The 26,829-nt window shown below is 37.3% G+C and overlaps 1 protein-coding gene across 1 annotated transcript in view; it reads right to left on the bottom strand.

The window, feature by feature from the left end:
• Positions 1 to 20,300, bottom strand: part of KDM6A (lysine (K)-specific demethylase 6A) — a gene marked incomplete at its 3' end in the record, with an annotated part of 104,200 nt that extends 83,900 nt beyond the window's left edge. The window contains exons 1-2 of the mRNA XM_010183698.1: positions 20,190 to 20,300; positions 7,495 to 7,544 (exon numbers count right to left, since the gene is read on the bottom strand). The remainder of the gene's footprint in view (positions 1 to 7,494; positions 7,545 to 20,189) is intronic.
• Positions 20,301 to 26,829: the final 6,529 nt, after the last annotated feature.

Here is a 26,829-nt window from a genome sequence, read left to right on the forward strand (position 1 = left end):
GAGAAAGCTGGCAAAAGTGTCAGTTCAGACCTCCCACAATCCACTCCTGTATTATTCTACATATACTCCTTCCTCCCCTCTCCCCATATGCTCTTAGCCTTAAAGTATGTTTTTACTTCTCTTCTTTTATTTTCTTTACATTTGAATTCTCAGCAGGGCTACAATTTCCTTTCCTCCACTCCCTGTGAATCTCTCTCTAGCCACACTTTCCTCTTCCTCATTTTATTTCTTCAGTCTCACTCAGTTTTTTTTTTATCTCCTCAGCCTTCTCCCTCCCCTTTTCTTATTTTCTTGTTCTGTACATAATAGTTTGCCATCCTGTATAATCATGCTGTATCAGACTCAGACTGTATTTCCAGATTGCTTTCCACAACACAGACTCCTAAAAATGCTTATCCCATTAAATCCCATAAAAATGCTTTTTAGCTCCATTATGATGACCTACTGTCTTCAGTATTTAAAAATTAGGACATTGCTTTCAAACTTACGTGTTTTGTATTTGCTGTTCCATACTACATAATAATATTATACTTCTCTCTCCCTCTTTAGTCTACAATTGGTCTTCAAGCAGTTATTTTTCATACCTTCTCAGAACTTGACCAGAATATCTTCATCAAAATCCTACAATCTAAAAACTGTTGTTTTAGTCAAAAGTGAGGGGTGGTAGAGAATGCCATGTGCTGCACTGATGACCATTATATTTTCAGACAGAACAGCATCTAGAGGGTATTAATAATCATTCCCTTATCAATGCCTTCCAGACCACTGAATCTTTATTCAATGTCTGTGGTTTTTTTTACTTTCCAATTTTTCATTTTCTCTGAAATTTCTATTTATTCCATTCCTACCCTATCATTTTGATTTTATTTTGCAAATATATTCTGAATTGCAGGTTTCCACCTTACCCATCTTTAGGTCACCTACCGTATCTCCCAGTTTCTTCTGTAATGCCCTTAATCTCAGCAAAGTTCACCTTCATTGAGGATTTTTGAAACTTGCCTTCCTGATCAAGCCTTCTTCTACACGTTTCTCTGATTAAGTTTCTCATGATCAAAGAGACTGTTTCTGTCTTTCTACTTTTCCCGTATGTGCCCTGTATTACTACGTTGCAGTAGTATATGTTAAAGGCTTTTTGTGTCATATAAGAATTTTGTTCTCCCAGGATTCTTATGGGGAAATCTGTCTCCTTATATGGGATATCCATTCCCTTAACAAAAAAAAAAAGTAAAAAAAAAAAATCTGAGGCCTTGAATAAAAAGCAGCATTCACAAACCATCCTGTTGCCTTCTCCAACTACTGATTTAGGAAGGTGTCTGCTCCAGGAATTTCTACTGATCCTATACCACTGTACTGTTTCAATTAAACTAAGCATTTATATCTAATTAAAAAAAATAATGGAAGTTTTGATGAATTCCGTCTAAAAACACTACTTGGTATTTTGAGGTTACTGCAAAAAATGAAACAGTTGTGAGTCAATGAAGTGGAAAATTGCTGTCTTCTAACAGACCCTCTAAGGTGCAAAATGTTCACTTATTTGTTGTTATCAGTATGTCTAGTAATTGCTTTTTGTCCAACTATTTAAAAAGCGGGAAATAGACTTACAGTCTGAAGAAAAAGACAGCAAAACATACAAAATTAAAGAATTAATGATTTTTAAATTGTTTTCCTAATTTATAGTATTAAGAAAACATACCAAAAGAGACACTGCGCCCACCAAAACAGAAAAGGTAGAGAGAAGAAAAGAAGCTGCATAAAAGTATTTTCAAAAACAACACGTCATAGTTAAAAACACTCGTGGTCTTTTGTTACGTTAGTTCTTTGAAAAATGAATAAAAAATAAAAGCCTTACTACTAATTAAAAGTGGTTTAGCCATAAGGCTGATAATACTCCTAGCAACATTTCTGCAGAGCTTTAATTATAAAACAGCATTGTAAAAAAAATACCTGGTACTAAATTACACTCTAGGTCTACATATCAAGGAACATTATAAAATCGCTTTCTGTAACAAACCGACAACTCAGCATAGACTAAGATCACATCATTCTTCCATGACTAACACACATAAACAGTTGCATTTTCCTGGGCTTTCTGAAGAGAATTTACAGTTCGGTTTTGTTGGGGTTTTTCATGTGGGTTTTTTGTTTTGTTTTGGTTGGTTTGTTTGTTTTTTGGGTTTAATACCTCTGCAGGGTTTTAGATTCTCCTCAGTCTCATAAAGACCATCTGAAAAACGAGAGAGGAAATTCTATTTTTTGCAAACATACAGGCAACATTAAATTTCTAAAAAACATTTATTTTAAGAGACAAATATGAAGAAGGCTTGAGGTAAACATTTGAACTCAGACAGTAGTTCTAATGTCCGGTAAACACAGCAGGGAGTACCAAATAGCTGCTTTCCAGAACTAGACCTATACCTGACCTTGTTGCAAAACAACTGTGGGATTTATTTCTCTCCTTCAATTCAATTTTTAAAAAAACAGACTATTCAGTCTTCTATAGTATAGCCTTGAAACTGTAAATTCAGTTTGTTCCATACTTGCACCAAGATTTTCTTAAAATCCACTTGAACATAGAAATAGGTCTTTGAAAATCCTCCTTGGAGCTTACTTAACTTCTTCGATGTTTTCACCACATAGATGAAGTCTTTATTAAAAAGAAAGGTGATGCAGGCTATTTTCATGGCAACGATAAAGAGTGCCTGACAGATTTGCTTTTCTTCTAGGCAACCTTCCAGCCAAAGTCAACAGCTAACAAGAATTCTCTCTCAATTCACGTTGGAGGATGTAACTCGCTAATTAAGTGTTCCTTAAACATTTCAAGGAACATTCAGATTTTCTGACTGATCCACTCCAAGCACTTCTCTATAAAGAGACAGTGCAGTTGAATGTAACTGAATAAATTCAGGTTTCTCTTCTTTTTAAGACATCCTCAATCTAAGTTCTAGCATCCTAGTCCATAGTCAATAGCCCTCCTTGATACAGGAGTACTTCATTTTCACAGTAACTTCCATCATTTTAAGGTTCACTTAGGTGCATTTCTAAACACTGTGCCCTGGTAATCCTCCAACTTAATCACATATAGATAGAAATGTTTAAGTATCTGTGTACCCTCTGCTACTCTGATGAAACAGAGCTTTTTATAAAAATCCTTGAAGACAGAGAGGACACTTCTCTTTGATGAATTAATACACTCACAATAAGGTACAATGGCAGTGCTGTTCTCATGCTTCTCGCAACTTGCCCACAGCCCCCTGGATGTGACTAAAATCCTGCCTAGAAAGCTACATATTCATTCCCCAACCACAGAGATGTCAATAATCAATGGCTCACAGAAACGCTGCAGAGAATCAGCATATGGGACCTTGCTGCTACCTAATATACCTAGACCAAAAAGTTTTATGTATTCAAATTCCATGCTGTAACAACTACAGACACAAAATTTCTAGACAATATGTGAACACACACACACATATATACCTGCAAAAGGCCACAAATATACTTTAATCAAGATTATAAATCTATCTAATCCAAGTACTGCTCAACCAGGCTGTTCTGTAAAGTCCTCCACTCAGTCCAGTGAGCCCTGAAAGCTCCCGCAGCTTTGTTACCCATGGAGGAAGGTTTCTAGGCCTTCCCTCCCTCGGGCAACCAAGTCAATGCAACAGATGCAGATGTTTTACACTTACACAGACTTGATTCACTCATGTACTGACATTTCTGTTAGGACAGCCCTACCCGAACACAGACATTATATAAAGGAGCTCAGTGTGATCGACTGCGTTATAACGAGATGATTAAAATAACTTTTTCCAGGTGCCAGATATCTGCCATCATGTTTGGATAAAATCAGGAATATCTTACTCCTTGCTGAGCTTCTACTGCTGCCTCCTCAGAATATGTCAAAACCAATAACCACGGCAGACACTTACACTTGATATCTTTATTTTCTCAGTAGCACCAAAATCTACAAACTGCAGTTCTATTTGTTGTCTCCCTCTCCTGAACTGCCCTTCCTCTCTGTTCATCCCCCACAGTCCTCCTCACTTCCCCCAGCATGTTGACACAGGGGAGTTTTAAAAAGAAATCAGAATGAAGTACATCGCACAGAAGGGAGATTTATTTTAGCATAGGCACATAAGAAGAAACACAGAGAAGTACTTGAACGCGAGAACTCTAAGTTATCTCAGCCTTTATCCAAGTTGAGATATTTGCTTCCTAAGATTGAGTCAAATAACTTCTTAAATGCAGAGTTAAGGTACCACAGTGCCTGTACAGAACACAAATTGCAGAAACTCAGTAATTCTGCAGGACATTTTACGTCGATCTGTTGGTGCCCAAAGCCATTACAGCAAAGAGCTGTCTGTTCAGGACTATGTGGCATAATGCAACCCAGCTCTTTCAAAACTATCTGTACAGGCATTACTTCTCTGAAAGGAAGTAATATCTCATCAGAATGGAGGGAATATTGATCTGGTAAATGGCAAAGTACAGCATCTTCCTAACCTTTCACCTTCACTTCTGTCACTGTAACATATATTTGGAATATAATTTTTAAAGTGTTTTTTTCTTTCTCTTTTTGTTCCATAGGTTCAACGAAATGTTTACTGCATTACCAACAAAACAACTCATGCACCAAATTCTAACAGAAAATGACCTGGTAAAAAATACTCAGATCATCAGAAAAATCTATGGAAAAAAATAGTAAAATGCTTTTCTTCATGAAAATAATAAAAAAATTAACTGTAGAATGAATACAATATAATGAACAATCCATGAAAATAATGCTCCATTACCAACCCCATGTAACGGAGTGGCAGAGACTGAAAATATTACATAAGGTGGCCAAACCATAACCAAAGCAACCTAAAATCTCTCACAATCCTTCTGGAAGTTTTCTGTTGATAAAACAAAGATGACACAGGGCTTTTATTTCAACCACGTAAACCTGCACTGCACCACAGGAGCAATTTCAGATATGCTGCCTAAGTTTATAAAACCGTTCCTGCCCGGTTTCAAACCTGTCTTATGCAATACCCTCCATGTGATTAGCACTCCTTCAACTGCTCAGTGCTCTCATCACACAGCTCTCCTCACAGCTCATAAATACCACCCTTTCTTCGCACCCTTCTCTCTCTCTTCCTTCCTTTGCCATCACAAATTCCAACAACTCAATTGATGACATCTAGGCCTGTATAAACTAGAAAATCTTTTAAAAAGCCTCAACCCAACAGCAAAACAAGAAATGCAACTGCTGTTTTTTGGGGTGTTTTGTTGTTGTTTTGGGGTTATTTTTTGGAGGCAGGGGTTTGTGTTGGTTTTTATTTTTATTTTAAAGTCATCTCTACCTCTTTGGAAAAAAGTTAATTACAAAGCATAACAAAACAGCATGTAAGGGTGTCGAAAAATACACTACAAACTTATTATTCTTGACTAGAATTCTTACAGATACAAGGCACTAAGGGTAACAAGAAACACGAAATCCTCTCAGTTGGAGTTGGTTGGGGGAAGAAAGAGACCTTTCTATAGACCCAATCCAGGCAGCTTCCCACTGCCAGCTGGAGACTTCCTCCATCATCCATTAATAAGATGAAATATGATTCACCTGTAATTTTTATCAGTTTCAGCAAAAATATTTTTAACTTAAAAATGCTTTTGGACTCTCTCAGACTCTTTTTCATGCCCATAAAATTCAAGAAAATCTCCAAAACTATTATTGTGTTAAAAAAAAGTGCACTTTGGATTACACACTTATAAAGAAGTTCGTAATGAGACCAAGTAGCACAGTATCCTTCCCGGGTGAGGCCAACCTGAAGAAAAGTTGTTGTGTTTCTGTGATTTTGTTTCTTTGTAGAAGACAAAATGCTCTTTTGCCAGCTCCAAACACTGCTCTCTTGCTTGCAACTGGAACTGTCTGAAATAATCTCTGCATGGCCAAACTGGAGACACACACAAGAAATGGCTGTGTCACAATATCAGCGCACTGCTTACAAACAGAAATTGCTTTCAGCGAGTCAAGCACAGATCACACATTTTACTGCCATCAGTGCCCTTGAAATGGAACCACAAAACAATCAGAGTTTGCATTTATTTTAATTGCAGAAAATATTCGGAGCCGCACTGAAACACGACACCTACAGAAATACATATAATAATTTACACTTCACCCTGAACTCTCTGAAAATGCAGGGAAAATAATTTAGTAATTATCTATCACTTCTTCTAATAACAAGCCATTAGAGCAAAACCCCAAAAAATTACTTCAAGTCACAAACTATTCTGAAACGCTTAACACGGAAAGAGTACAAACAACAGAAACTATTACAATAGTTGTTTAACTAATTGATCGATCTCAGCATTCATTACAGCAACCTGTAAACCAACTCTCCGAGATCATGGAAAAGGAACAGATGAATGTTTTCATTGCTGTAGTTTTTAAACTACAAGGGTTATTTCTGAAAAAAACTACTTCAACTCCAAAACAGCTTGGTGCAGAGACGGCACTTGTACAACTTCCGCTGCAGCGGGGGCTTTACAAGACAACAAAAGCAATTCTCCTAGGACCCTCCAAACGGGCCTCTACTTCCATATGCCAGGAAAAGACACTTAGTTCAGTTCCCTCTTCTACCCTCTATTTGCCCTGCACCTTTCTCCCTCTCCACTCCCCCAAATGGGAGAGGATGTCACAGTATTTTTCAGAATGTACTTACAGTTCCTATAAAATTCAATGAACACAGAAAACGTCGTTTCTTTAATATACACGGTATTGATAACTTTCCAGAGTGAGCCCTCCCTATTTGAAATATGTACTTATATACACTTTTAAGGAAAACAGCTGCTTCAGACCACACAAGTATCTCCTGTTATGCACTTTCCTGCACCTCTGACTCAGCCACGGAGCTTCACATTATTTCATGTGACAATAGAACAGTGCTCACTGTTTTTGACAGTGCAACTACAGTATTTTTTAATTCATTTAAAGTCCCGATACTTCTAACATGCACTTACAGATAAAACAGCTACACTAAGAGGATTTTTTCCTGTCTTACATAAGAATGTTATCTACAATACTGAAGAGAGACTTTAAACAATTTGGCATCAGTGGAAATAAAAAGCAACCTGAGAACATTTTTCCTAGTACACGTCCAACGCCTGCGCAGCAGCTTTCAAGTGGTTATGATTCTAGCAATGCTCATACGTATCCCAATATCTATGCTTACATAAGAAAAACAGAAGTCATGGATAATAATAATAATGAAAAAAAACCTAAAATGTGTCGGATTTAATTGATCTGCCATTTCAACAAATGTGTCAAGATTTACTTCCACTTGGATTATAATGAATTGTACATTAAGATAAACATTTCCATTAAGATCCAATTAAATTGCCAAAAAGTAACTGCAGGTTGATACTCCAAACTTATACTGAAATTATTCTACTTTAGAAATGCAATCATTTACAACAGTATGTTAAAAAATAAAAGCAGCATATACAGACCTTCCAGTAGTCAGATTGTAAACTGTAGTACCTCTGGTATGCAGATAATGCTGTAGGAAAGAAAAATGAATGTTGAATTTGTTTTGTTGCATTTTCCTTGAAGAAAAAGATAGAAAACCTTAAGAGTCAGAATACACAACATTAAAATGACAAACGATTTAATAAAAGTAACACTGCCACAATAAGTACACTGTTGTGGGTAATGCATTCCTTAAGATTATAATTTTGTTTTATGAAATGTCAACCTGAAAGTATATTTATTAATCTTACAAATGTAAATCAAGCAATATTTTAAAGAAAACCTATAACAAAAGAAATTGAAATTTTGGGATTTTCATCCTGGACAAAGCTGTTATAAGATTTAAAAATTTAATCATGTAGCTCATTTACCGTGCTCCCTCATGTCCTGTAATTTCTAAAGAACTGGTGCGTAGGGACATACAAAGAGAAATCAATTTCACATGCCCTTTCATTCAGTGACTAGAGAAACAAAAGCAAGCGGAAAAAAGCTTACATTTTATTCAATGTCTAAGACCAAGACTAACCTGGGAAACAGTGCTAAGAACAGCTCTGTTCAGCAGAATATTAGCTCTACTTAGCAACAAATTTCTCAAATCGTCACTACTACATCCCTCTTCCCCACTAAAAATTCTGGTTGCTTCATCTTGCCCTTCAGCTAACAGGCCACATCAGCCCAGAACACAAACAGGCTTTACGTTCTTAGAGGAACACTGCACTAGGCACCATCCAAAAATGGAGAATTTTCAATAAAGATTCACTGCAGTAACACCGAGATTTTGATATTTTCCAAGTGTTTCGCTTCTTAAAATTTCAGAATGGTTTCTACACAGTATATATTTTCCAAACAACAAAAGAAGATAATCTCTGCTTTGAAAAGTAACACTGAACAGATTAAGGTGGTAAAAACAATATATACTTTATGAGCAGTTTAATTTCCTGCGAGTACCGTAGATAAAAATCCTTACATTTTATCACCCTTCAATGCCTGTCTTCCATATTCATTTCCATCACTTAACAGAAGTCCTTAAGCTTAAGAGGAATAAGAACAACATACACAAAGTAACATGGCACACAGAGCATTATCTCTTTAGGCAAACACCTTTGCAGCTCATCTGTCTATGGCGACTGACAACCTTGTATTTTTAAATGTCAAACTGATCCATGCTGAATCATGCACAAAAGGTGCCACTCACCACTGGAACTTCTTGCAAAGCCAGCTTCTAATTTTGGAGCTCTAAACTGATTCATTTCAATGCCCAAAGTAGGGAGAGAAAAAAAAAACCAAAACCACCACCAAAACAACAACAAAAGAACCAACAACAAACACCCAAGAGAACACTCATCACCCCTACACAATCAACACGCAACACGTGTAAATGCTTACATGGAACTCAGTCAAATTGAAAAAAAAATATCTAGTCAATCAGAGTAAGTCTTTCACAGCTTAAGAATACAACTCCTCCTGCAACTATCCAAGAAAATTTAGTACAAACTGAAGGCTATGACTGCAGTCTAACAATGTAAGTTTAAGAATGTTAAGATTACACATATTTTAGTAACATTTATGTTATAAAGGATGTTCACAGTAATACAAAATAACCTCCTACCCCAAGTACTTTTTCCAGATTCATCTTCTCCCAGGTATCCAGGTACTGAATTTTTGACAGAAAGGCATAATCAGCCTCTGAACCTGGGAATGACTTTGCCTTCCCAAACAGGAGAAAACATGCACACACACACACCCCGCCCCAAACCAGTTTTGCGATGCACCTCACTTCAGTAAAATGATTTTTTTTTTCACTTAAGCAGTATCTACCCCAATTTTAAAGGTTAAAAGCATACTTCAAATACTTAGGTCAAGAGCACCATATTATTGCAAGATTTAGGGAACTGAGAAATTATTGTAATTTTTGTTTAAGTAGCTATTACAGTCAATGATACAGAGGATACAGATAAAAGGATGAAAAAAATACAATGCTAAGGATTTATACTGGGAAAATAAAAGAGAGTGTTTTTTCAGTGTAACTTAAAAAACCAGAGTACCCACATACGCATATCCACTGAACAAGAGAGCTGAAATGTGTTTCCTTACAGCAGTTAAGGTATTGCTAATAAGTTTATAAAATATCAATAGTTTTTTTTAAGATACAAGAACAGAAAAGCAGCAGAAGACCTAAAAAGGAAAGAAAAAAGAAAAAAGAGGGTGAGGAGGAGGTTTGCTGCTGTTCAGTGACCAAACCATTCCTTATGCAAGTAAAGCAAAAGTGTACAGCTCAAGCCCTTCCTCTTGCTTCTAACTCGAGCCAGTCAGAGCCTGCACAACCCTGTCCCCAGCCAAACAGACAACCGAACAGAGGTGAGCGGCACTGAAAAATGGGAGAGAAGACATCTGAAGGTATTCACTCATTCAGTTCAGACCCGATAAAGCCCCATGTCAGGGGAGCAGGACACAACTGGCAGGCACAGGAAACCAGGTTTCATTTATGTCACTGCTTATAAAGAGACTTTTCCAGAGAAGTCCTAGCACCTCCACTTAACACAGGGAAAATTTTTTACACTAAAGAAAGGAATCTTTGCTCCATGATATTCTACCAGCATTCCTTAAAGTGGTGATGTTTGCAAATTTTATTTTCTAATTCTTCCGTTCTTCAACAATATTTAGCAACTTCCCACAGTAACAGTTGAAATGACTGCTTTAATGCACCACACTCATGCTGCAATTAAAAACAAGTACATGGAAAGCATAGACTGCTGAAGCGCATTTCATGATTACACAATAAGAAGATAAGGCCTCCATTCTAAGGAAGGCCACATTACTCTTCCACAGGAAGAAAGACAACGCTACAGTCCTCTTCTTAGTGTCTGAAGTGCCCAATCCTACTTCTAGGTTCAGTAACCTCTTGTAATGATCCATCCTTTCCTTCTAGGGTAACAGCATACCACCTTCTACTTAACTTCCTAAAGTAGAAAAGCTAAAATTATCAGTGTTGTGCTGAAAATGCAAAACAATGGAATTATGGAGGGATACCTTACCCAGGAGCTAAACATCTCTTTCCTCCTCATGAAAGTCAGACATAGAAACTGTTACTCGTGCACACTATCAGTATTTAACAACTGCTCAACTTACAATTAGTTAGTTCCTGTGAAAGTTTATTTCAGCCCCCTCAAGCTCTGCTGAAAAGGACTGAAGGAACAAGGCAGGAAAACAGAAAAAATGGATTTGAGAGAGCATTTTTTTTTGCCAGAGCCCACATGAAAAAAATCCTTAAATAAGTATATCCCTAAAAAGAATCTTGCATATAAGGGAGTCTAGAAATCCAATAATGAAAGCAAGATTTAAAAAAAAAAAAACCATCAAGAAACAACAGACCCAAAACCAACCTACTAATTTTAAAGCAGTAGAACACGAACCATTAATTTGAACCCTACCACACTTTCTACTCCCTGAGTGAGTCACCAGTGAGCAGACATTTATCCAAGTTCTATGGTGCAGAAATAGAGTATCTTATCTAGAAAGGGCATTATGGAACTACAGAAAACTTCCCCCGTAAATTAAGTTTGTAACTTTAAAAAATTCGGGCAAACCCCTCAAATTTCAAACTTTATTCTAGATTAGGAACAAAAAAATAGCAAGTGAATCTGTTGAGCAACAAAAATGATCCTTGACACTAGTCCCTGTTTGAAGAAAGGCTATGCTTCAGCAGTTCTATGACACTCTCTGGTTTATTAAAAAGTGAAAAGAAAGTTACTTGTGTCATGCAACACATTAGCAGTACTAAAGAAGCAAACACACAGAAAAACCAGCACTAAAGACTGTAATGTCATTTGCACCTTTACTTTTCAATCAGGACTGGTCATTCCAAGGTAGGACAATTTTTGTGAGGAAAAAATTCCATTACTGCCTCTCTTCCAACACGGGGTCAGCTCTCATTTTTAATGGATACTCCATTTCAGTTAAGATATCCTTTTTTAAACATAATGAAATGAGCACTCTGAATTACTCTTAGGCACAGCAGAACTCCGCAGACAAATCTTCTGATTAAGAACCTATTATTAAGCTTTGCCAATCTGAAAGTTTGCCTCCAAAACTCTTAAATATATGGACTTGTAGTAGGCTTAACACAAACATTTCTTTTTTCAGCATGCAAAACACTCCTGAGCATCAAGAAAACGCATGTCCGGACTCAGGGAGAACAGGACTGAGTGTCAAGAGTAGGACAATCTTGCTTCACCCTCAACTCTATTTGTCAAATTATCTAGTCAACCACAGAAAACTTTCTTAAAAGCACAAAGCTGAGAGACCACAGACATCTGAAACAATATTGGACAAGTGACTCGAATTCCTAAAAAGGTGCTCACAGTTACCTGTCTCCATCCTTCTGCTCAGTATTTCATTACTTTTTGTATCACCTTACACTCATCCTAGTAGCATCTGTCTCCAAACCCTGGAAATTTGCATTGTGGATGGCCCCTCCCTGGAAGCGTTTAAGGCCAGGTTGGTTGGGGTTTTGAGCAACCTGGTCTAGATGGATCTTTAAGGTCCCTTACAACCTAAACCATTATATGATCCTATGATTATTTGCCTAACAGGTAATCCTTATGATCAGGCTCATGAAAACCTTACAACTTACTGAGTGGCAGCCACAGCATTCACCACCCCACCCTGAATGGGAGGGTGGTAGTGGTGGTGTATGTCCCAAAGGCTTTTCAGATCAATCACCATCAGCTGTATTGGCTTGATGACAATAAAAGAATGTTTACCTAAAATAGCTCTGAAAAGAAAACCACCATCTTTCCACCCGAAGAATTAAAACTACTGGACAGTAAGAAACCTCCTCAGCTCAGGCTTGCTCTGAAATCTGTTTTATGAGCCTCTGCCACCTAGAGCAGAGCTGACCCTCAATGAGTTCATACCATCACAGTCTCCTGGTTTCCTCTTCTTACAGGTTTTTACAGCCACCCTGAACTACCCACTTGGCAACATCTGCAGTTACTTTAACACTGACAGCCTTAATTATTTGCCCTCTAAGTGTTTGCCTTCCTCTCTCACTATGACTAGGGTCAAGGGACATCTCAGGACAAGGATGATACTGTGGTTTCTCACTTCTCCTGTTTAAGATCTTTTCATTTCACATAGAGAATACAAAACAGATTTTACATAATTACCATGTATGTGGTTTCAAGACGCAATTTTTTTAAAATTACGTGATTTCATAAGAAAATGGTAAAACTTTATAAACTAGATAATTGCTTCAGTAATATGACAGACAATCTCTCTTCATATCCAGAGTCTAAATACATCTCCTAAACAAACAAGGGAGGTAAAAATGGGGAACAAAATGTCCAGACTGAATGATATCCACCTATTTGTAATTTTCAGCACATTCGATCACATATCACACCATCACAGAAGGGTGGCTTTTAAGATCAGCTCTAACAAATCTACTTTATGATACTTAAAAGTTTAAGAGGCCTTTGACAGTGATGCAAACATGGAGCAGTCTGAGTATTTTAGTGCTTGAGTAAGGAAAAAGTGAACTAGATACTGACACCATCTAGTGGCACCTTGCAAGGCTAAATGTGACTTACAGACTGCTGGCTTGCTGAACTTTAAAGTTAGGAGCAAGCACTAATTTGATGACACACCCCTGAAAAGAAAGAACTTTAAAACCATCCAACGCTCCATACACTTCCATGTAAATCAACACTTGTTTTCTTAAATAGAAGTTTCTTTCATTAGTATTAATTTTTAAACAAGCACTAACATTTCTTAGAGCTTATCTGATGTGAAAACAAACAGTAAGATAGAAAATTAGCTGAAGAACTGCACAAGGGAAGCAAGGGAAGGGCCTACGTGTGGCTTTAAATCTGACAATGCTTCCAGGAAAAATAAATGTTCATTAAACACCTAGGAGACATATGTGAGTTACGGAAACAGCTTATTACGTAGTGCAGATTTTATCCACAATAGTGTTTTAAGATGAACATTGCTGGGCCAATAAAATTAAAGACATCAAAAGGTGAGGAAATTCCAGGGATGAGTCAATGACCAAAAAAAATGTTGTGGAAGCTAAAGCAGCAAAATGCAGCTCAGCTCTTTTGTTCCAAGGCCTCAGGAAAGCAGTTGTTCGCCATTTCTTCCAGAGATTTATGCTGAAAGTACCAGGGACAATCAAAGAAGCCTAAAGCACGTCTTCCTTTCAACACAGAATGAAGGTAGACACACAAAGGCAAGACAGCCATACATTTAAGAAAGAAAAAAAAAATAAATGACCAAATAGTCCTCTACATAATTTTATTAACAACTTCACATCCTCATCTGGCAATGCAATGCAGCAGCAAAGTGGTGAGAAGCCCACTGTCCCAAGATCATGTCCAAGTATGAGCTGCAGAGAAGACTAAGAAAGTATTGAAACATGTATGACATAAATGAGTTTGACAAGGAGTTTACTGTTACAGAAATCCTTCAGATAATCGACTCTATGAAATGTCTTAAAATATTCTGAATTACCAGCGAAGGAACACAATGGAATCACATGAAGCTGAAAAACCCTTCAAAGAGCATATTTTACAAAGTTACTTTCAGTGACTGCTTATTTAGAACACTGCCCAAAATGAAACTTTTCAGACAACCAGTCAAAAGACACAGTCCAGCTATATTCTCTAGTAACAATCCTCTACCGCTAACCAACCTCCCCCTACCACCATTTATGAAGAACACTGTAATGTTCTAAGCTTAAGATAACATTCTCACTTTTTTCTACAGGAATATCACATAATAGTTCGAATCACCTGAAATTAAGCCATTTGAAATTTAACAACAGCATCCTGAAGATGAAATAAACAGCCCTAAGTAGAAGGAAACCCATTTCTGCCAGTTATTAACAATTAAAAAATAATTTAAAAAAAACCCCAAACCCTAAAAATCATACTTAGTTGAAAAAGCCATCTCCTCCTCAACTTATCCAGATTGCTATGCTACTTAAAGTCCATTCTAGTTCTTCAGGGCTCATCAGTAAAACAGGACAGCAGCAACCAGCACAGTCCTATCTATGCTGGGAAGCTCTTGTACATTTTATAAGATGACTCCTGCTACTTTGTACCCAAGAATACAGCACATTAAAATGCTTCCTAATGACAAGTCCTAATAGACAAAGACACTAACCACTACAGAGAAATCTTATACAGAGCTGGAACTGCAAGTACAGAGAAACACCCGTACATTGTTGAATTTGGGAGTTGTTATCTCAACCAAGCATCTTTACACAAGGAAATTTCTTTAAGTGTTTAAATGTTGGTTTTAGGCTATGTCTTAAATAATGAGCACCTCATTAAACATTCTGGGATTTTTTTTTCTCCAGTTTTGTTTTAGCCTAACAATTGCTAAAAAATGCCCTTGGACTAATTAATGCTATCTTATAACTTACTTAAAATATCTCAAATATTAGTGTTTTTGACAAAGCAGTCACTATCTACAAACAAAATAAGTATTATTAAAACTGTTCTGACATATATAAAAATGTGATCACCACTCGAGTACAGCAATAAGAATTATTTTAGTGCAGCATTTATTGTACTTTAGGAACTGAGATGTGAATAATTGCATGTTTTTCCCCAAATCACTCATTAATTGCGTTATCTACTTCTACTTCCAGGAATTTTGCCTGGAGAACAGGAATTCAAGGAGGTAAATGATAAAAGTATGTCTCCACTTGTGCAACCGTTAGCTGTCCTCAAGTGACAGGCTGGAACACAGCCAATACATATGACCCTCCTACAAAACAGATACAAAGATCCCTAAGGAAAACACAGATGATATCAGAGACCGTGAGCTCATTAAACAGCATTCAACTAGAACCCAAGCCTTAAAGATCACAGTCTGCACTCTGTACTCCTTATGGAAACTGCAGCCATGGGGAAAATAAAAATAAGAATCTCCACCTGCTGATGCAGCATCAGTTTCCTCTAAGACTGGCAGCACAATAATTTTGGTAAAATCCTGGCCCTCCCAAGGGGTGCTTTAGCAAACAAAGCTCACAGGCATAGACCATAGAATCCTGGCTGGATTCACACTGCCAGTGTCCAAAAGCTGACATGACAACTCACCAACCTCCTCTGGCTAAACCTGAGGCTGAGGTTTCACATTCTGGGCAATTGCGTCACTTTTTTCTGCAAGGTTATTTTTCGGTTGGATCGGTTCCCCACGCAGCTGCACCTTCAGCTGTGCCAGCACAAAACAGGGAGCAGCAACAAGCTGATGGGGGGGTTCCGCTACAGACACGCCCAGGGAACAGCGAGTTTGGAAACCTCCGAAACAATCCAACAGCTGGGCTATAGCTGCCTCATTAAAAAAAAGGAGGAAGACATCAGATTAGAGTGAAGAAAATGCTACTGAGGAAACAGAATAGTTTTGACTGGGAGGAGCAAATGTTCTCTTTTTGGGAAATCCTGAAGCCAAATTCTGACCAGTAATGATCAAGATCATGCAAGCTGGGGACAGAAACCACCTTGAACATGCTTGGTAAGCAGAACCAAGCTGCCTTCGTTACAACAGTCTGAATACAAGTCAGTGGCTCACAATATTCAAAATCTGCAAAAAGGCTGATACTTCACCTAGGACCTTTGCCTCACAGTAGTAGAGTGCAATTAACAAGATGACTCAATCTCATGGCTGCAGCAAAAGCCCTTTAAAATAACAAAAGCAATTCAAACATACTGAATTTGGGGAAAATGTATCAGGAGGGAGGTGGTGAGTAGGTCGAGAGAGGTTCTCCTCCCCCTCTACTCTGCCCTGGTGAGACCGCATCTGGAATATTGTGTCCAGTTCTGGGCCCCTCAGTGCAAGAAGGACAGGGAACTGCTGGAGAGAGTCCAGCGTAGGGCTACAAAGATGATTAAGGGAGTGGAGCATCTCCCTTATGTGGAAAGGCTGAGGGAGCTGGGTCTCTTTAGATTGCAGAAGAGGAGACTGAGGGGAGACTTCATTAAAGTTTATAAATATATAAAGGGTGAGTGTCAGGAGGAAGGAGCCAGGCTCTTCTCGGTGACAAACAATGATAAGACAAGGGGTAATGGACACAAGCTGGAACACAGGAGGTTCCACTTAAATTTGAGAAGAAACTTCTTCTCAGTGAGGGTGACAGAGCACTGGAACAGGCTGCCCAGAGAGGCTGTGGAGTCTCCTTCTCTGGAGACATTCAAAACCCGCCTGGACGCCTTCCTGTGTAACCTCATCTAGGTGTTCCTGTTCCGGCAGGGGGATTGGACTGGAAGATCTTTTGAGGTCCCTTCCAATCTCTAACGTTCTGTGATTCTGTGAAAATTACAAGCTGCAGACCAGCTTTGGATATTTTAACAGCTAGGAAAAAACACTGTGATACTGCAGTCTGACCTCAGATATAAAACAGAGGTGATCCAGTAATTTCTGAAGTAAACTCACAAGTTTTGTTGGAGACAAGTAGTTCTTTTTTAATGGGAAAAAAGGATATTAAATCTGGACTTCAGTGGCTACAAGTGACAGAAATCATAATGCGCTTCAAGAGAAATTAGTACAACATTTAACAGGTTTTATTTAAAAATATAAAGATATATGCTAGATGCATTTAGACTTCAGCAAGGTATCAACTTACTCCACGTTCAAAGGTGTCCTGCCACTAATGGCTACTACCTGCGTACACGCTGCAAGGGCAGTATTTGCCGGGTTAGTGCCGATAATAACATCGTTCTCATGGCCCCTCTTTTCTGGGGTATGAGTCCCAATTCTTATAAAGAAATTACGCACAGTTTTTTACCGCATTCATAAGAAGGCATTAGCTACATGAAAAAACTAAGCATCCAACTGAATGATCCACGTCTGTCAACATATTTGTGAAAAAATGAGCCAGATCAAAACAGAAGAAACTACACACATGAAGTTTAGCAGATCTCTATCAACAGAGCTTTGCTTATCTTGAGCACTGATCAGACTTCTGCAGTCAACTAACCATTTTGTTCTGTTCTGCACAAACTGTATTGCAAGTGTTTTTAAACAACAAACACTATCATATTTGACTTTAATAAAGACACACCTTTCCACATTATATACAAAGGTGTACACATTTATTAAACGTATTAAATGAAATGAGTATTAGGCTTCCAGAGGAAAAAAAGTTGTGGAGCATTCATCTTGCTGCTTTCTTGTGATATTTTGTAATTACATCCAATTTATTCAACACATCAACTTCTCCACAACTTTGTCCAAGACTCACTTCAGACTAGACAGATTTATACCTCTGAAGTTCATCCTGCTTCAGCGTTTTACACTTCTGGAACTTCAGGACTTAAAAATTGGGCAAAATATACATTAGCGAGAACAAAACATCTCTGGATTCCCTTTACTTTTCAGTTCCCAAGTATTTCAAAATTTAACTGTGATTGCAATTAGAATGTATGATAATTAAAAGTAACACAATTTATAGAATGGAATAAAATCTATTTTTACTTTAAATTAATAATGCAACACACCACCATTCTACCTCTTTCAAGTAACAGTAATTAATAAATTGCAGAAAACTTATGCCTTTTTGCATTGTGCACAATACTTTAATGGTCTTTGGTACTAGAGTTCAACAACTGTTGTGAACAGGAACATGTGTCCCTCACTTAATGAAAAACGCCTTTAGCTTCCCTTTTCACATCAATTAAAATTCCTTCAGTATTCTTTTCACTACTACCTCATTCCTTTGAAAATACAGATACACCTCATTTTTTTTATATACTTCATTACTAACAAAAGTTTTTTCACTTCAGAGTTCTTTCAAGGCTGAGATATCTTCTGTTTAAAGTCACAAGAAAACACTAAGTATTTTAATTCAGGTTTTTAGTGTCTAAATATTTCTTCCCACACAGTTCTGCTCATGCTCGTTCACAGTTCTGGAGAACTGGTATTTTCAACCATCATTTGTAGTTTTTATGCTTGTTCTTAAAACTATAAACACAGCACAAAGCAGACTCTCCATCAGTATACCTCGTCTCTGATCCATAGCAACATCTAGTCCCGTCACTTTTAACTGTTACCAACTCAACAGCAGATTTAATACAGTTCAGCCCCCAATACTGCACTGTCTTTGCTAAGGAAAACACATCCAACAAGCCATACTGCAGTCACATAATGCCAAGTTATATCAGGCTAATCAGAAACAATAGTGCAAGTTGTTTGGAGAGGAGGTGGTTGAATTTTCTTTAAAATAACAAAATTTAAAAAATTAAATACAAGTTAAAAAAACAACAACCACCACCAAAACATGGGATGAGACCATTCTTCAGGAAATTCTATAGCCAGCATATTGACATGTTCCCTTCAGGTTCTCTCACATCTCTGGAATTAGAAACACAAGTGGTTATATTACAACACTTGGATGGGATGCAGGTACAAGTTGTGGGGTCCTAAGATGTTGGTACAAGTTGAGCGTACTAAGGTCCCTAAACTCCCCATAAATATATTCAACAGAAAGAGATCAAAGTCTTGATCACTCAAAGCCTTCTGAATTTACATACTGAATTTAGGTAACTGCAAATTCCTCCCTAGCAATATCAAATCTAAACATTCATCGCCTAAAAAATGAAGGCGAGGTAGGTTCCCAGGATCCCTAACTCGCATTGTTTTATGTTAGAGAGAGTAAACAACTGGCCACATAGACATATGGTTACGGAACGGTCCACAGCCAGCCTGAATCACTAAGCAGTGCTTTTGAACTACCATTAGCTATAGTTCTTCTCCATGTTTCTACATCCCAAGGTAATTATAATCCAGTATTTTTTTTATTTGGAAAAATGGCTGGGTGGGAGTAGACATTTCTGGGCAGGGGGTGTTGTTTGTTACCTTACATGAAGTCAAACAGAACTGCATTCATATTAAAACTAAAAAGCAACAACAATGAAAACAGACATCCCATGAGAAATTAAATATTCTGACCTGTTCTGATTAGCTAAGTAGAGTAAGATCCAAAAAAGGCTTTCTACATCCATAACTCCCACAATCACTGAAAGGGAAGCACTTATCACAGCTACTGGGCCTGACACACAGTGTGACATGAAGTGGAAACAAGACAAGCTGAAGACCTAGCCCTGTGTCTTGGTCAGCAACACAGCAGTCTCTTTGGTCCACACCACTATCAAAAACGCACTGAGTATTTAATAAGAACTTGAAATACACTTTAAGTGCAGATTTTCATTTCTGAAGTAACACTTTCAGCCTAGCCTTAACTGCTGAGATTGTGGACATACACAAAGCACTAAGACAGGCTCTCAGCCTGTGCAGAAGTTTCTCCCACTCCCACACAGGAAACCTTCGGAGGCAAGGCTTCAACTGTTTGTACAGTCATGTAATAATGAACCAAAAAAATGAAATAGGCAGTGTAGTTCTACTGTATAAAGTAAACACAATTCATACCTGTACCTGAACCAGCAGTAATTTTTCAATTCAACCCTCCCTCCTCCCCAAAAAAGAAAGAAATTGAAGTTAGAATACAATTGTTTTCATAAAGACATCATCAGTCTTATGCTGTTATGGGCTTTGAAATATCGTACAAACTGAGAAAACAGTGAGCTATTCATATGTTTTTCATTCCGTTGTGTCGCCTACATCAAATGGCAATCCCCCAACGACATTTATCAGAAGTACTAAAAAACCTTACCTTTTGGATAATCTTCCAATAAGAGGTTGAAGTGACCTAACTGACAAAAGAAATCAGACTCGACCTTTCCTTCAGCTTTCAAAATTAGCGATTCATAGCAGCGAACAGCCTGGGAAAAAGAAATACAAGGTTTTCAAAATTCTGTATTCAACTCGAGCAAATAATACATTTTCTGTATACTTTCTGAGAAATAACAGTTTCCTGTTGCCCTGCAAGGCAAGAAACCTACAAACACTCTCAATAACTTGTAATTAGCATTACTTTTCAAAGAAGAAATGTAGTATTTAAGAAGGAATAGGTTTGGAAGTTCACTGATTCTAATGCAAATTGATAGCAACTGAACAATAAAAGTTTTCTCTGGTTTACCTGTGGGCTCCAGAAACATTCAGTTTCCCAAACACAAACCAAATTTTTAACATATCAAACGATTTTTAACTTAATAATAAAAAAATCAATTAAATGAAAAAAGATTGATATTGTTTCACTAGTTTTGGCTAAACTGAAAAATAAGCTACCTCAACATGCTTGCTTAGGCAATGTATATACCTTAGCATACACTTCCCAAGATCTATCTAAAAAGATATTTTTCCCAAGATCATCTAAAAAGATGATTCTTTTCACGCACCACCATAAAATGAAGGTTACTACCTTCTACTTACCGCACAGTTACTGTAGACTAAGTAAAGCTAAAGTTAGAAACATGAGTCCAACTAGAAACTACTTTTACTTTGAGAAAAGCTGCCCTAGAAGTTTTTATGTAGCACATGCAATCAAGTATACTCTGTGCTGCAAACACACACTTTTAATAAACTGAACTGATAACTTCTATTCACCTTAATGGTCACTATCTTTAACCTGTTATATTTTTACCTAATGACCTTGTCTACGCTTGGGGAATGAATACATAAATGAACAGATAAACAAATAAATAGGTTCCTCAACTTTTTGAACTTCCCATTTCTTGATTCTGAACATACAAGCCATCAAAATGAAGCAGCTGAATAAACTTACATAGAAGGAAAAGTCCTTCAAACTAGTCGTAATTTTACAGTTCCTAATAACTGGACAGACTTTCAACAAATTCTAATTCCAGATCGTTAATCCATGACTTTCTGCAACTCATGGTTTGACTATGTTTCAAATTTGGTTTCAATTATGAACTGTTTGATTTAAATGTATTGCAGCAATCAAAGGCCTTAATCTGAAACAGCGAGCTTTGCTAAATCATTTTATTAAAACTAGTAATTCAAAAGGGGAAATAAGATCAATTTATCCTGCAATACTTGAGTCCAAACACTAAATTAGTAGTCTTGCCCGTATTTGTGTTTCACTTTGTGTACACTTGTATTAATCATTGAAATGAGAAATGCCAATAACAAAATAAGACATTAAGAAACGGCTAAAACACACCTGTGGAGAATCCAAATTACTGATCTACTCTGTATTTTAATTTGCTCTTTTTACCTTGCTATGCTAGTTTTAAAATGAATGATTAAATGGTAAGCTATAATAAGATAGGCCTTGCTGTACTCAACGGACACAAAACCATATTATGTGAGCAGATGAGTGGGTCTCAGTTTGTACTCCAAGCCTGAGATGTATTACATACACTTTCACCTACGTTTAAGTTCAGAATAGTCTTATTTTATGGCTGTTTTCAGAAATAAAGTTTTGATAGATAAAAATAAAGCTATGCTGCTGCAAAACTGCAGTAAAACGGGTAACATCTATATTAAATCTATTAGATGTATGTGTGGTATTAAAATTATTTAACAAAATAATTTAAATTACGTACTTCAAACTGTAGCTATTTGGCCACACTGTGAAGACATTAAATTGTGACTTGTGTTGGCCTCTGCTTCCAAGAGCTGCTGCAGAATTGTTCATTCATGCTGCGAGTTTTGCCTTAGCAAACTGCACTGCAAGGATGGGACTTCTGCTGACAATTAATCAAAGCTACTACTCCTTTAATTTTCTTCCCACCACTCCAAATACCTCTTGGGAGTCAGCCAACTCTCCATCTAAAGAATATGATCCCTGCAACCAGAAGCAAAGCACGCAAGGCCAAAGTGAGTTTCTTAAAATTAATACAAGTGCGTGAACCGATTCTCAACACTCAGGCGCATTCACTGAACCTATTCCAAACTGCAAATGTTTTAATGCAGAATCTTGTGGTTTGTGCTTTGCTTTCCCTCCTCACTTTTTGGTCTCATCACTGGATTTGTACCAATTTTAACAAAATTCTTTCTGGTGCCTTTTTAATGTTACCGTCACAGGTTAGTTTGCGGATACGCCTTCCATTTTCTGATATGTGATACCTGCTGCAGCAGCTAAAGAGAATATTCACACTATGACTTTTTCTTAAATTAATATTTTGTCTTCTACAATTCAGTCACTGTGCAGAGTATATAGAACTACTACCACAACAGGTAGCTTACACAAACTGTTGGAGAGTAAGGGTAGTTTATATCCTTTATGAGGTGGCTACAAGTATTTAAAGGGAACTAGAATTTATGAACAAACATAACACAATTTTTCTATACAGAATGTTCAAGGCAATTACAAATCATATGCACATAAACAGTTAAGCAACAGGTGACCCTTAACACTTACCCAGACTCTTTTTAAGTAAATACTGATTAAAACATGTATCACAAGTATCGGAAGCGCTGTATGTAGGTAGGGATACAAGAAGTTGCAGCCAAGTCTTTCACCCAGCTCAGATCAATTCTCAGCAAAGCAGATTTTCCTTGTGCCTTAGAAAACACTTTGAAGATACCCCTAAGCCATCTCATTATCACCAGCAGAAGGCAAGGCATAGGATACCAGAGCTGCAACACAGAAGATCCCCTTGAAGGGCCAGTTGAACTTCCAGTTAACTGTTGCTGTAAGAGCAATGCAACTACACCATGAAGTACACCCTCCCTCCTCTCACTTGATATTTCACGTACTTGCAACATTATCAGGGAAACACTTGCATTTATGCAAACTCAAATTGTGAAGTATGTTTAAACATATGAATGTTTAAAATTCTTCTAGCACATTCTATCAAAACGAAACCTAAACTAAAAGCAAGCTTTACTTTCTCGGCGGGAACACGAAAGCCAACCTGCAAGACTGCAGAATGAGCAGACTGGCCAGTATATGGCTCTTGTTACTCTGATTAGCCAAGCGGATTCAGCTAGACAAACCAATTTATCCAACTTAGGGTTTGGTTAAGAAACTTACTTTCCCATCAAACCCCTCCACAAACATCTTTAGAAAGGAACAAGTGTTTTTCTGAATAAGAAATTGTCTCTTGGTTGAACGAACAGACGCAAAGCATTTTGAAGAGGGAAGTCACAACTACATGTATCCGTAGTATATGGTTTCTTCGAAGGATAACCAAGAGATCTCATTTCAGTGGATCTGTAACTACAAAGGCACCACTTGTGCAACCAATTTACATCATTCTGAGACACTAAGAATTCTAAGGAAGGTAAAAACCTCTCAGGTTTTTAAGTATTGTTATTTCTCCACATTGTATGGATTTATAAGTGTGCTCAATGGAGCCAGTCTTGGGAACTGCTAGCATTGACAAATTAACAAGAAAGAGAAAGACCCTGAAACGAAAAGGAAGATTGCTACACAACATCATATATTTCCTTCCCTTTGTTCAAGGCTGCATGAAGGTAAAAGGGAAACCTGAAGAACTCAGGAACTTGGCAAAATTATCACCTGCAGCCGCTTCACAGTGTGGCAACCAGAGGAGAAGCAGGAAACAAATATAGGAATGGCTGCAGGAAGACACTGGTTTATATGACAAAAAAATTAATAATACTCATGCTGCTTGCCACTTGCTTGGCTAAAGCAAACTGAAGAAATACACCATTGGCAACACTTCTGACATGACAGCTACAACCCCTCTTTCGACCTCTTAGTGACACGGGACAGTCTGATTTCACAAATACAACCACCAAATCTTAGGACACATCTAAATACAATACAGTGAAGAAGAAAAAGGCTTAGTGTACTTGTACATATGTGTTCACAAAAGGAAAAAATAATTCTATTATCATCTTTAAAATCCAGTACCAAATGAATCTGTATGTTCACTATTTACACTTCCAAAGGGAAAGGAACTGGAATATTTTTTCCCCTCTGCTGTGAGCACATTGCCCCCCCCCAAAAAAAAGCCACCCAAAACCAAGCCCATAAAGCAAATGCTAGTTTTTCTATTATTAACATGATTTATTTTCATGAAGACAAGACCGTAGAGTTGGAAATATACTAACACAAATAAGCAACCACCAAAGAAAAAATAATCAAACAGGTAAAACCAGAATTCTAAACACAGAATATACATTCTGTATACAGAAGTCACTGATACATATTACAGCTCTCCTTCACAAAGGAGAAGGAAGGACAATGCTATTTCTACTGCAACTAATATGAAGAAAAAAATCCTTGATCACTATCCCTGTTTGCAATTATTTTATTGTATTTTACACCACAAATTAAAATTACTGTTAAACGATTTTTTACTAAAAAGGAAAAAAAAAATCAATACAGCTTTTCTGAAGACTTTATTAAAAAACTGTGTAATGCCGCTCTTTCTTACTTTTGAACAAGCAGAACTGACTAAAATGAAAGCAGATGGACTAAATGGCCTAACATGACAAAATGTTAAATATTAATTCTTTAATATATTAATATTATGAAAACAGAGGAGTGTGCTGAGTCAGCATATTTTTACTTAAAAGACAGAAAAAAACATTGACAACCACAGAAAAAAAATCTAGCAATATAAATTGTTAGCATGGCAACAGCTGGGCAATAATGTACAGTGAAATAAATTATTTGAATTTTACTGGGCAATAAACTAACTGTTCAAGACAAATGTCGTGTTTTTAATGCAGACAACATAGTGTAAAATGACTAAGTCAAAGCCTCAAAATGTTCCGAGTACCTTAAAGTTCCTGATAGAAAACGCTACTGTATCGGTAGATAAGCCTTCTATCAGGAGGAGGGAACAAACCAACAGTTTCTGCTTCTTCTTTCTTGTTTCTCTAGAAAGCAATAGCCTGAATGGATGTGCTTCGCAAGCAGGTAATGAGAATTTGAAGCATGAAAAAAATCCCACGTGAAAAGAATTCGGACAGAGACACCAGTGGACTCTTCACAAAGGAAATACACACTACACTAATGCTTAAAAATTAAATCCTAATGAGCTCTGAAGGGATAATTTACCCTTCTGGAAAGGAAGGGAGTTATGTAGACAGTGCTGGACACTGAAGTGATGATCGCACTATCTACCACCAGTCAGTCTGAGGCGTATCTAGAGACCAGAAAAGCAGAAGTTTCTGTATGTGCTGGGGTCATTCTTCCCACCCCAGTATCAAGAGGATGATCTGAAAGGCTTCTCTTCCATTCCTTTCTCCATGTCTCAGTTCACCAAAATGCACACATGATTTTCTAATAACAATGGCAACAGCCATCATACTGAGAACCTCATGATTCAGTTCCAGCTCCTACCGTGCAACAACACAAGTGGGAACAAGGCTCTCTTCAACTAAGCAAGGAAAAGAGAAAACAACAAAAAAAGACTGGCCTGGATGATTCTTCAGAAGTTAAACTATTTTTTCCCCTCCATTATAACTAGCTGGATGAAAACCACCTTCTGGGCTGTAGATAATCTAAAGTAACATCTCATTTACTTCTGCAGAGAAGAGCATACAATTGGTATTTGATTGAAGATAACCCACATTAATTCAGTAGATCTTCCACTGAAGGCTCTCATATAATTTATGCATGGCACAATACTTTTAACTTCCCTTACTTTCTAACTCAATATAAATTCCCACTACAGTTTTCAAAGCTTCTTTACATTCTTGCTCTCTGTGGAGCTCATACTGCATTATAAAATTTCTCCCTCAACGTAGCACAAGTTTTCTCTCCTCTTATTTCATATATGGACTATATTATATAAAAACCTCAGTAAGTGTGTTGAGAGTACATTGTGCTGGACACAAACATATTCATGCCCCAAAAGGCTTAGGCCTTAAGTAAAACATGAACTGGACTCATCGGTAACTTTGTTCTCACAAAATTTCTATGGTATACTGCAGTGTCAGGAAATTAACCTGCTAACAATTTAAGATCAAAGTCCCTACAATTTCAAGGACAATAAGTAGTCTAAAACAATGAAAACCGATTCTCCTCATGCAATTCTCAAGAAAAGCATCACCAATTTTGGCCAATTTCTTTTCCTATGATTACTGCTTCACAAAACAGAACACAAGATTAAACAGTGCAGGCGATAAAGAAAAGCAGTCGCATACAGTAGCCACATGCATAGCTTGATGGTAACAACTGAGGAATTTTCTTTAAAAGCCACAACTGTGGTTTATGACTATCTACCATAGGCATCAGTAGAAAAAATAAATATTTGTTACATCTGCAGTATAATCTCAGAGTAGAAGAGGGGAAATGATGCAAGGCCAAGGTTGCCAAGTTTACAAGTGAAAACTAACATGAAAACTAACGGAAAGGTAAAGAGCCCAAACAAAAAACATTCTAGAGATTGGAGCGAAAGCAGCACACTACCATCAGAAGAAATAAACAGTAAAATTAACAAAAATAACAATTTAGAAAACTACTG

Source organism: Mesitornis unicolor, unplaced genomic scaffold (assembly GCF_000695765.1).
Source record: "Mesitornis unicolor isolate BGI_N332 unplaced genomic scaffold, ASM69576v1 scaffold14854, whole genome shotgun sequence".
NCBI lineage: Eukaryota > Metazoa > Chordata > Aves > Mesitornithiformes > Mesitornithidae > Mesitornis > Mesitornis unicolor.